The following is a 12,784-nucleotide window of genomic DNA, read 5'->3' on the forward strand; positions in this document are numbered from 1 at the left end:
CCAGCTCTTTCTTTATCTGTTGTCAAATACGGTATTATTTGTTGTTTTGTAGGTATCTTGGTGATTAACGAAGTTTAAGGAGGGCACCTTCACTAATAATATGTGCTTCGCATTGATCATGTTTCCAGCAGTCATTAGTATTCATTAGCACCAGTCAACTTCTTAATTCCTTTTTGCTTAAGTCCAAATTATTTTAAGTTATTTACAACACCCTGTAGGAAAGAACAAGACTCTCACAAATCTTAATGGCTTATTCCCAGATCTTCATATACCAGCACTTCTGGGAAATGCATGCAGACTGCAAAAATATCCTAGCTGCTAGTCCGCAGAATTAACTGCACATAAAATTCTCCACACAGAATAAGCAGAAGATAAGACTGCACAAGGAAAGGAGGGAACATGGCAGAAATATGAGATACAGGAAGGCAAAATAACTTCCTCTTTCACATCTTATTCTCTCTTGTAAATTCTGTTTTGTAACATTCTTCCTCTCCAATCCATCTGATGCAGTCTCTTTGGACTGTAAATATTTTCTTACAAGATAATTTTGTCATACTATTTCTCAATGTAATTTCAGTGGTAAGTTCCCAAGGCATTTTCATATAACAAGCTTGTCGAACGTGTCTACCAATTTATGATGAAGTCACCTATTCTTTTTCTGCTCACCTAATCACATCCGCCACTGCACCAGGTGTCCATGGGAAGGCACTGGGTCTGCAGGGCAGCCTCTGTGAGTGGAGCCACAGCCTGTCCTCAGCCATATCTGCCACAGACCCAGCACAGGCCTCAGCTCAGCCTGTCACAGATGCTGGTGGCACATCTGTGAAAGTTTATTTATGAAAGTCACTGCATTATAAAGAGGCAACTACTTCATTCATCCTAAAGTAAACTTGTCATATTACAGGAAAGTTAAAACAAAACCACTGTCGGAGGCTTACTAAATCAGCATGCAAACATTTATTTTCTTGCTTTTTGTAGTATCTCATCACTTTCACCCTATGGAGCTTTCCAAAGTCATCTGATTTGTAATTGAACCCCACTCAGCTACCCCTAGGTCCACACACAAAGCTGGATGTTCCTAACATTCTCCACCAGCCAAGGACTCTCTTACTCAATCGCTTCTGGCTCACTTCTGTTTCCGTACCAGTGACCACACTAATGTGGACTAGTCTGGCATTTCTGCCCAAGAAAAGAGTAGGCAACCTCAGAGTCGTCCATATGAATGACCATGGAGATATTAGTCATACGAAGACCTGATTTCATCCATGAGTTAACTGAATGGATTTGCCTGTGTGGGTTGGTAAATAACCTTACCTAGCCAAATGTTTTAGCAGCTCAGACATTCATTTTCCAACAGCTTTCTTTGTAGCAAAGAAACAACTAAATAAATTATAAAGGAGATTTTAGAGAAAGGCTTGAAAAATTAATGGAAATCTGAGTGATCAAGCCTGGAAACGCCTGATGTGAAGCTAGCTGCACAGCTCTGATCAAATCAAAATAGTCAGGGAACTGTTTCACATCAATGCAGACATCTCTGGGAATACTTTTATAGTGACACCACTTCAGCACGCTTTATTAAACTTGTTAAGATACATTATAATCACATCTGACAAATGAATAAGCTTGAATCTGTTCCAAAATGAATCTACATATCTCTATAGTTAATTTACATGCTGGCTTAAAAATATGAAATTGTGCAGTAAAGATAATTGTCTCCTAAAAGGTGAAGTATAAAAGCAAAATAAATAAATCAACCAATAAAATGATTTGCTTTTCTGATATAACTCTTAAACATCCTCTGAGCTCTGGCAAAACAACATAGCTCATAAAGGAAAAGAGCTAAGCAATTCCTCCTCACTTGTTCTACAGCTAGGTTACAAAAGCTTGTGTGAATTAATAGAAATGAATTTATAGCAGAAATATTTATTATCACTAGTACTTAAAATACACAAAATAATAGCTAGCATGATTATTTACTGCTGTTTTTCAGAAAATTACAGGAGGCACTGAATAATAACACTGCAGCATTGCTCGTTTTAACACCCTGCTTTTTCTGGCTCAAACATTACCCATTTGTGTTGACATTTGCTATGAGTATCTCTTTCTCTTGGCTTGAGCTTTTCATTTTTGATGCTTTCATCCTGATCAGCTCAGCCATTTCTGACTGCCAGTGGGAGAGAAGAATTTTGCACATGTAAACTAGTTCCCAGACTTTTTGTTTTGAAGCCTGCTAGCATTTCCACACTTCCTACACACATAAGCAGGCACTGAAAAGATTAACAAGGAAAGGAATCTGTTCTCAGTGACTGAACAAGAGCCACTCGTGGCTCAAACTGTTTGATTTTGCTGACCAAATTTACTGGCAACGTACCTCCATTAGAAAGCAGGTATTAAAATTTATTTTCAACTCAATACAGCATGTTCAGATACTTTAAAGTGAGTACACATCCTATTCTTTGATAGTAAGGGTGAGAAAGGATTTCAGTAACTGCTGTTAGAAGACATATTGAAACAAAAAGCTGAGATCTTGAGTCTCCTTGTACTCTGTTGGCCTTCTAGCATCACCAAGGTGAAATCAAATTGAATAATAAGCTAAAAAAGAAAGAAAGTGAGTAGTCAAACTGCAGAGAAAGTGCAATAAAGCTGAATGGTCAAGAAAAGAGAAAGATGATGGTCAGGAAGGAAACTGCCAGTAGTTACGCAGGAGAAAGAGCTGAACCTTCTAAGAGCAGAATCAGTCCAGAACTAATCAAGGAAGATAGGTTTTGCTGAAGAACCATGTATAATCATAATGTAAATGAAAGGAACTAAATGACAACAATCTGCCATTAAATTACAAATATACATATGATTTTATTTCAGTCATTTACTATTTTGCCAGATGTATGATAGGGATCTCCCACAGTCAAGAAATCTTGAGTCCAGATGCCAAGTGAGTTAGCCAGCCAGGAAATCTAGTCTAAAAGCTATGGCTTATGGAAAGCACATAGCAAGAGATTCTGAAGACACAATCCCAAGAAGTCCTGGGGCCATGGCAGTCCATTTTTAATCATACATAGCTAGATGAGAAATTTAGAGAAGTTATAAGCTAAAAAAAATGAAACCACTTATGTAAAATACTTCCAATCAGACAATCTGTTCAATTCAACAATGGGTAAAATCCCAAAATACAAGACCTGTTACCAGAAAAACCATCTGATAACTAAATGCAAGAGAAGTCTCATTTTTGTGTTATTTTTCTTTATATCTAGGTCATATCTTTCTAAATTCCTGTAAATTCTACCAAAGAACGTAAGCATCCATTTTTTCTTGTAAGAGAGAACTTCATATTGTAAAGGCAGAACTTAAAATAATTTATAGTTTGCGATTGTGATACATCATGCACACATAACAGAACATTACTCTAATATATGTACCATCAGTGTTATAGCTTTTAAAACCAATCAAAAAGTATGTATTCACTGGGAAGAAAACAAGGAGTCTCTAACAACACACACTTGCTGGAGAAAATCATATAACATATTTCATTTTGGGACTTAGGAGTAAATGCTTCAAATGGAATGTACTTTCTGGATGATGAAGGTACGTTCAAGATGTGGCACAGACCAATGCAACACAGAACGAACAACACCAGAATACAATTACAATTACAACTGATCCGAAGACTGCTCTCCAAAAGCAAACATTTTTTAGAACTGCTTTGGGATCTGTGTGGCAATTTAAGGTGGCTTCTTTAATGATGGAACTCTTACAACAATGGGAAAAGCTCTGTGCCATAAACTTGAAAAATGGTTACTTCTCCTTTCCCATATAACACACAAGCATTTTGATTACTACTCTGCACTAAAAGGATGTTTCAATTTAAAGCTCTTCAATAGGCTGCCAGGAGCGCTCTGCTCAATGATAACTCTATTGTACAAGACAAGCGAGGAGAACATTACCTTTCTAAGTGGCCAGGAAAGTATGTTATTTACAGCCAAGCGACAAAACAAAAAGACATGGAAAATGTCAAGGAGAAAATCCAAGACCCTAAGCATTAACAAACGGTCTGAAAAACACACCATCTTTTTCCTTACTTCTCCCTATCCAGCACCCATTGGTCTTTATATACTCTGAAGTTTAAAAGTGATGCGCAATCATCCAATTGAAGACTCAAAGCAAAAAACGTCTAAAGGTGATGACAAGTAATGCAATGATAACAAATGAACTATTTCAGGAGAGTATGGATGAGAAATATCTAAAAAAAGTGATAGAAATCTAACATACTTAGCTTTGTAACATTTTTTTGAGATTTATTACTTTTTTGCATATTTTGTGTTAATGAACTTGTTTTACTATTATTTGGGATACAGCTGTCAAAATTTCGTTTACGTACAAAATTAAATATGATTCTTAAATGTTGGCACAGAAAGTAGTCTGAAACAGAACTACCTCCTTGCAATTGTTGATTCTAAAACAACATGACGTGAAATGACATTATTGTTAAATGAAAGAACAAACTTCTCTGCCAAAAGGCTGGTTGAAGTGGGAAGGGCTTTTGAACAAGTTTGTCAATGGTAACCAAAGCCTAAAGAGAAGTAGAGGCATGGGACAGCAAGGAAATGTGTCTCAGGAACTGGAATTCTTTGGAGGCAGTGCTTGCTTGTGCGTTTCTAACGATTTCCCATTGGCAACAGAATACAGATATAAAATTCACTATACACACGTGTATATGTATATAAACATTTTATGAAATACCAGTCTCTTATTTTTCATTAGATTCTCTCATGTGTCAAGACACTAGCTGAAGACCTGCCTGTAAAACGCATCTAGATTATTCTAATGTCTTCACCGGAAACTGGATCAGACTCAAAAGTCAAGTATGATAAAAAAAGTTTGTCTGATACCACAACACAAATTCTTTAAGTTTATAAATTAGTTATTATAAGAGTGTCTTACTTGACTTTCTTCAGGCTTTACAAATAGTGGTAAAACTCTGAAGCACTGAAGAGATGTAAAAGTTAAGCCATGATCTGGGGAAAAAAAAAAAAGATAAAAGTTAATTAGTAAATTTTTACATAGAGAATACATGTTAGAAATTCATGTCAGTCTTTCAGGAACCTTTTAACCATGATAACTTCTAGAAGATACACAATTGAACAAAGTACACATTTCAGCTGACCACAGAGACATTATTCAATTACACAGATTTGTTTTTTCTGAATATAGAAAATGCACAAATAAGCAAAGCATACTTTTCAGAAACAGCATAAGGAAGAATGATTTGAAGCAGAGATTTGCATTTTGGAAACTCCAATAGTCACACTGCAATCTATCAAAAGCAGTTGCTAGTTTAAATGTCATGCTCAACGATAACAGTGAAGTAATTCTACCAATAAATAAATAAAAGTTACTAACAAGTCCAATAAAAATGTTAACAGACAGCATTCTAAAATAATAGCCCAGCTCTTCTCCAAGTAGTCACCATAGCTCACGAAGGTGAGCTCACTGACAATGCTCCATTTCACCAGACAGGAAACCGTTTATGAACAAGTATCAGAAAAATAAAGTTACAGTTGAATTTTAATATAAGGTTCTTCACATTTACTATTTACCATGGCATTCAACTACATATATCAATATACTATGCTAGCATAGTAGCATAGCTAAAGCACAGAATAGAATCACGGAATGGCTTGGATTGGAAGGGATTTCAAAGACCATCCAGTTGCCTCTTGAAAACCAACAGGCTTTAGGCATCAGTCATCTCAGTAGGAAGCCTATTCCAGTGTTTGATCACCTTGATCATAAAGGAATTTTTCCTAATATCTAGTCAGAATGATTACAATTTATGAAATATGAAGTGATTAAATTGCGATAGTATAGTACTTCTAGAATAGTTTCAGGCACTTATTTAAAGTGTATGCTTTTCATAACAAAGTTGCTCAACTTAAATGACCTTGACAGGATAAGGGCCTCCTATAAAATTCAAACAGTTGCTCTTCTACAGATTTTTGCAGTGGCTGTACATTTGAATTTTAATATTGTTGATGATAACTGTTGGCCCAGCAGGAACTCCATAATAAGCTATACAGACTGTAAGCTGTTACAGTAACTCACCACAGAGACAAAGAAATCTAATCACAGTCATCTATCTGTAGAAATACAGAAAAAGCAGGGTAATGACATCTTCACTGAGGCAAAACATTCCAAATGTACCAAACCATGTAAATCAATCTAGGAGAGCAAGTGTTCAACTGCATGAGTGGACTATGCACTGACAAGTAGATCGCTTACATCACTGGCAGGCATGTTAGCAGTTTTCCTTTACTCAAGACCTCAACAGTGTATATTTATTTAATACAGATGCAAAGGTACACATTTACAACGCTGTTCTAGTCATACTTTCACCAAAGCAGAAGGGTTTGTGTCAATTAAAATTCCAGTAGGTGTCCAGTGTTCAAAAGGCATTTGCCTCTATAAATCTGAACACAGAAGATGTCTGAAATGAAATATTCTCTTTTGCAACATTTGAAATGAAATATAATCATTTGAGCCCTATTTAAATTACAAGAGTACAGAAAAAGGAGTCCTGAATGCCTAAAGAACTGAAGCAGTGATGTAGTCCTTTTGATCCTAAGATCACAAGTTCATATAAAGTTGCAAATGCCTCTACAGCTGAAATACTGCTTTAAGGAAAACTGACAAACACAAACTAATTCAATTACAAGAAATGAAACTCTTACCTAACAGAAACTAAAAATTTACCTAACACAGTCGAACTGTAATTTCCATGTGAAGTTTTGGTAGCAGTCTGACACTGCTCCAGAATGAGCATGTGTTGTATTGTAACAGAAAAAAAGTTTATGGGCTGATAAACTTCTGCAGAGAGCAAGGACCACCGGTCTTTCCAGCCACCCTTACAATACCAGTACAATGGGCATAGTACATACCAGAAATTGATGTATGGCACTACAAACATTGAAGTTGTTGGAGAATCTTTAAGTAGATGTATCAAGTTTTAAGACCTTAGCATGATCTTAAAAGCATAGATCATTATCCACATTAAAAATCATAATGAGTTCTGAATTTGGGGTTTGATACAACTGAATTAAACTTTGTCTGGGAAATTAACCAAGGGCATTTTTATGAATTTTTCACCAACTTGCTTTCCCTTGATTCATATCATACAGCACTTTTTTATTATTATTTTTTTTGTCTAGGAGGCACCACAGACATGAAAACTCTCCCTATTGCTAAACATACTTTGAAGAAATACTCTGATATTGCAGTTTATAATTGCTCTCAGTAGTATTCCGTCTTTTAGATCTATTCTAGTATTTTTTTACAATATATATTAGTTATTAAATTAAAAATTAAAAATAAAAATAGTCTCCTTGGGAGATGAATGCCATCCACTTTTTTGTATGTCCTAGAAAAGTGTGGCCTTGATACTAATTAATGCTATGTTCATGATGATTAAGTGCATCAAAAATGATAAGCAAATAGTTTGATTTGAAGCTGACATTAATGCTACTAATGTCATGTGTCCTGAGTACTAGTACACATTAAATTGATCCTTTAAAGGTTGGAAACATACTTGCACTGAATTTTTATATCTCTCAGAAGAGCTCTCTACCAGCTCTTTATTATATACTTGCCTTAAAAAAAGTCTTTAAAGATTGAAAATATTCATTCATTAATTGTCCATCCTGTTCTGCCTTCTCACGAACCTCCCTCATCTTTCCAGAAGAACTGTTAAGGAACCTATCCTTATTTTAAGTGCTGATCCTTGAAAGAAAATTGCTTCTGCTAAGTTCTTTGCTATACCAGGAGAAGTGCCATTAGAAATATCAATAATCATAAGTAGGAAAAGTTGGCTCAGCTGACTGGTGAGAGGGCCTCAAACTACAAGAGGAACCCTTCTCTGGAATTAGCTTTCATTCAGGAGACATTTTTCCTTCAGAGGCAAACCCTTCTCAATGAGCACAGGGAGGGGTGAACCCAGGGTCCACTCATTCCTGTCATGTGGGGAGAAGCACAGGTGAATTGCTTGCACCTTTTGCTTCCTGGGCCAGCCACCCCCTTCACTGAGTGCCCAATCATCAGTTCAGACCATGACGTAACAGTTCCTCTACACTAAGGTACCCCTGCTTACTCTCAGTAGATCCAACTGGGGAATGTTGTTTCTTTAGACCAAAACAAACAAACAAACAACAAAACACAAACCAAGCCAATCCAGACTAAGGAGGAAAACAAAAATATTAGCAACCCCAAGGACATCTTTCAAATAATTACAATAAAACAATTAAGACCATTACCTCTTCTCAGGCATTTCCATATTTAGACTAAGTGGACCAGATATACAATAGAATTCTCTTTAAAATATGTAATCTTTAAGTTTCAAACAGTGTTTCAGGTTGCTCCTTTGGAGTACTTTGGAAAAAAAATAATATAAAAATAAATATAAAATCTTACTCTGCTCTTTCTGTACAAATAAACCGCCTTTAATTTCTTTAGGATCAGGATGACCAACACAGTATCCGGAACATGTATACCTGTAAACACCTAGGAGACTAAAGCTTCCTGATAAAAGTATAGATATAGTCATGTGGGATATATTTCAATTGCTACAAAATTTGTGAATGAACTTTTGTATTCTAATCAACAATCCTTGGCTTAAGGTACACTTTACAAAATGTAGTAGATTCTCCACAAATAAGAGAAAAAAATTAAAATTATTTTGAGAATTTTACTTTCTAAACAGAGTCTTGCTGTGTTCTGGTAAGGTGCAGTCATTCACTGATGAAGAAGTGCTTGTGTCTGGTAATTTGCCTTTCCAAAGTTAAATGCATAACCAGCTGAAAATGCTGTGAAGGCAAAAACTAAAAAAATAAAAATTAAAAAATTAAAATATAGGTAAGGAACTCCTTCTCACTTTACAGTTTGAAGTGAGAATATGAGGAATCATTCAATGCCTTCTATGCTTGGCTGACAAGCAAAACTTCATGTCAGTAGAGGTTCAGTCAGAAGAATAAATACAAATTCATAAAAAAGAGATCTGTAGTGTAGATAATAGAGTTGTAGTGAGGACTGGAGAAGAAAATTTTGCCTCAAGGATAGCACAGAATAGAAAATATATGTCAAGTTGAGAACAGATGTTAGAAAGCTTATCAGCAGATTAAGCCAGTGAAATGGCCCTGAAACACAATGCATTCTTACATCTTGTAACATGCTTAACAGGATGCATCAATACCAACTAAGCACATGCAAGGAGGAAATAAAAATATTTTTCTTCTTTCAACTTCCTGTGTATTCATAACCCATCTGGAGTCCATGCTACTGCTTCTTAATAAAGAAATTGCATCTCAGTGCCTATCAGCCAGCTTTATATCTCCCCCATCCCCCATGTAATCGTGTATCTAGGGATGGCAGCACTTTAACAAAAGCTGGATATTTTCCTCTCCTCAGTAATGAACGAGCCAAGGTTGTATTACGCTATTTTATTTTCTGCAAGAGTCTTACAGAAGATTGGAAGGTCCAGGTGAGCTGTATAACAGTCAGAAAGAACAGAGCAGGAGAGCAAGAGCAGGAGAGACACCCCAAGAGAACAGAAGCCCAGGAGAAAAGTTTGCAGCTCTGTGTGTAAAGTCAGATTGCTTGCAGGTCCAAAAAGCTACAGGAAGAATATAAAATTTACTTCTTTCACTTCTCTTTCCTTTTTTTTTTATTTTTTATTTATTATTATTATTTTAACTCTAAAAGTAGAATTTGGGCATTCACCTGAACATTACTTTCAGGCATCACATTAACCATACATCATTTTAACACTAATTGCCATTTCTACTTTATTAAACTGCCATCAATCAGTTTAACTTCTCTTCCCTGGTAACCTAAGAAAAGCTAGTAGTGATTAGGTCAGATCACTCCAATAGTGGATATGTTGTGCTTAATGTGTGGTTCTTTAAAAAATGCATATTAAAAAGTATACTGTAAAAATATCTTTGTTCTGACTTCAACTTGAAGTTTTTGCACTGCATTTTCAATTTCTGCTTCTGTTCGTTTGTTTGTTTTCCCACACCTAACCCATCACTTCCATGCTTGCTTAAGATAATATAAATGTAAAGATGTGGAGGGCAGATTCTCTAATTAAGTCTGAATAAATTAGGCAAAACAATGTGGAGACTATCTTTTGAAGCCTGAGAATCATAATTCACACAATGAATGCATAAAGTAAAAGCAATTAATATCCAATTCTGTGTTTTTTCTAAAGTTTAATAATAAGTATCTTCTGTTATAATACTGTAGATACTTTAGGGTATTATTAAATCAGCCATTAAGTAATCCTGTCCTACCACACAGCTTGTTTTTCCCCAAATGATATTTAAATACATTTTCTTATTGTACGTTGTCATTCTTGTAAATCAACAGTTGCATTAGTCTCCCTAGTCTGCAACAAAAGTAACAGAATTTCTGTCAAGTGACAAAGAAGTAAAAACCCTTTATTATGTTTATGTTCTCTTTTAATTAATTTAATTTTTAAACATTTAGATTACTTGAATAATTTTCCTGCGTTTGAAAATCGGATGGTGAAGGCAGGTCAGGAGCACTGTTAGCTCTTTGCCTAGTGCCAATTCATTGTTTAACATATTTGCTGGTCCTGCAGTACACTACTGGTTACTGTAACACTGCTTAGATTTAGAGCTGATTCTTAGAATCATGGAATAACCAAGGCTCATTGTGACCTACTGCAAGTAATTTATGCATACTCAAAGTCATTTTATCAATCATTAGAATTTCCATAGTCTTCAATTCCTTAATACTGAACTCATAGAATTTTATCAATAGAAACTAACAAAAGAGAAGAGGAATATCTGTAGAAAGGCATCCTATGTTGAAATGCCACCAAATGCCAAACCATCTTTCTCCACCAAATGGCTATCTCAAAGCGTTTATCAGTCTAATCAGAATGACTCTGCCTAGCAATCTCTCATCATACAATACCTTTTAGCTGCTACAGTTTGTCACAAATATCAATGCAAATGACAAAAGTGTAAAAGCAAGCTGCATTCATTACTTTCAGTACTCTTCCTTGACATATTTCTCCCTCACCAAAAAGATGGTGAGGGAGACTGAAGCAGCAAACTGAGACAGCCCAAGCACTGGCATGCATTTCTTTCTGGGTTCTAAGTGGCACAGTCAGGTGATAGGTCACTGGCCTCAAATCTTTCTTCCTTTGCCCTCACAAGCCATTGCTTTATGTTTTATTTCTCTACACATACCCCCTCCCTTATCTACTTCATTCTGCTCTCTTATTTCTCACAACTTAACCTGTAATACTTCACACAGCAATTTCCATATCCCTGAAAAGCAAAATAATTGAAAGAAAAATGTAAAGTCTTACCTTAACATTATTTGTTCCTAGATACTTTGTTTCTTTCACTTTTGTCTTTTCACTCTCGTAAACTCTGTTAGAAGGATTACCTGTTGCTGCCTGGACCTCTAATACCTGTTTCCTAGGCATTAACATACTACGCTGACACTAATAAAAAATCCAATGCAATTTTGGACTGAGCCTCATCTACAGAGTAAAATCCTTACAGGTATTACTAGGCATAATCATTTTCTGCCATCTGGCACAAATTTTAAGTTCATTTTTAAAATCCTTTCAGTAACATACACCAATAGTGTCTTATGTGCCATGTTTTAATGGGCACTGCTTGTAAGAGCATCACACATATACCTCACTAGATGTAGAGTTCTTACCTATGTTCACAAACAAAATAAGAAAATGTATCTTACATTGTTGAAACGCCTTCATGGAATCTTATAATTTTACTGCTAAACAAAATAGTTCCTATATAAGCCAGTAGGCCAATCTACATTCTAAAAGTCAAGCGCTGCTTAATAATTGACATTTTCTATTCAGTTGTTTGTTGAAAACTCACATTTTTTGATACCAAAGAATTCAGTTTTGAATGAAAACAGGATCCCTGGAGAATTTAATAGCACACTTTCCATAGTTCAGAATTTCTGAAAAAGTCATCTTTTATCAGCCATAATTGAAGTTGCCAAATTCAAGAACAAAACTGATGTGGCTACACACTGTGAAACCATTTAGCGACAGCACAAATACAGTGCACTGTAATTAGCTAGCTGTAGTTACAAAAAGTATTGTGTAGTGTACTGCCACCTCTACATAAATACCAAAGAAATGCTTATGTTATGCATCATTTGTGGGGTCACCAAAATTAAATGCTTTGTTTTGCCCAGATGTAATTGCAATTAACTGATTCAGAACTATTTGCAATTGAACAAAGTTATCTAAAATGTACTGAAATGCATTAAAATAGAACAATTATTGAAAAATCATTACTGATAATCTGGAAAAATAACATCATTTGAAATATTAGATATTTAATTATTCCAACTAGAGAAAAAAAAATCAGAAGGACTATCCAAAGTATTTTTAAAAGTAATTTTAGGGTTACAGCCTGTAACAGTGATCAAACACCTGGTGGGAAGGCAGGGCCAACCCAGGGTAGCTAAGGTTTATGCAATGTACCTGAGCAACCAGAAGGGGTGGAGCCAGGATCCATCCCTTCCCAGACTTCATTTAGGGGTTGGCAGTGAAAGTGAGAATGTCTCTTACTTGGGTTCCCGACCTACCTGAGGCCTTCTAAACCTAAGCAGCTCCTTTCCTTCATGTCTGTGGCTGCTGCATTTCGGCTCATTCTCATTTGTAGCAGCTAAAGCCTTTGCCACCCCTCTTTTATCGCAGTACTTGCTGCCCCATTATAGCATT

Source organism: Cyrtonyx montezumae, unplaced genomic scaffold (assembly GCF_038088225.1).
Source record: "Cyrtonyx montezumae isolate F1298 unplaced genomic scaffold, pur_monq_1.0 scaffold_17, whole genome shotgun sequence".
In the NCBI taxonomy this organism is placed as follows: domain Eukaryota; kingdom Metazoa; phylum Chordata; class Aves; order Galliformes; family Odontophoridae; genus Cyrtonyx; species Cyrtonyx montezumae.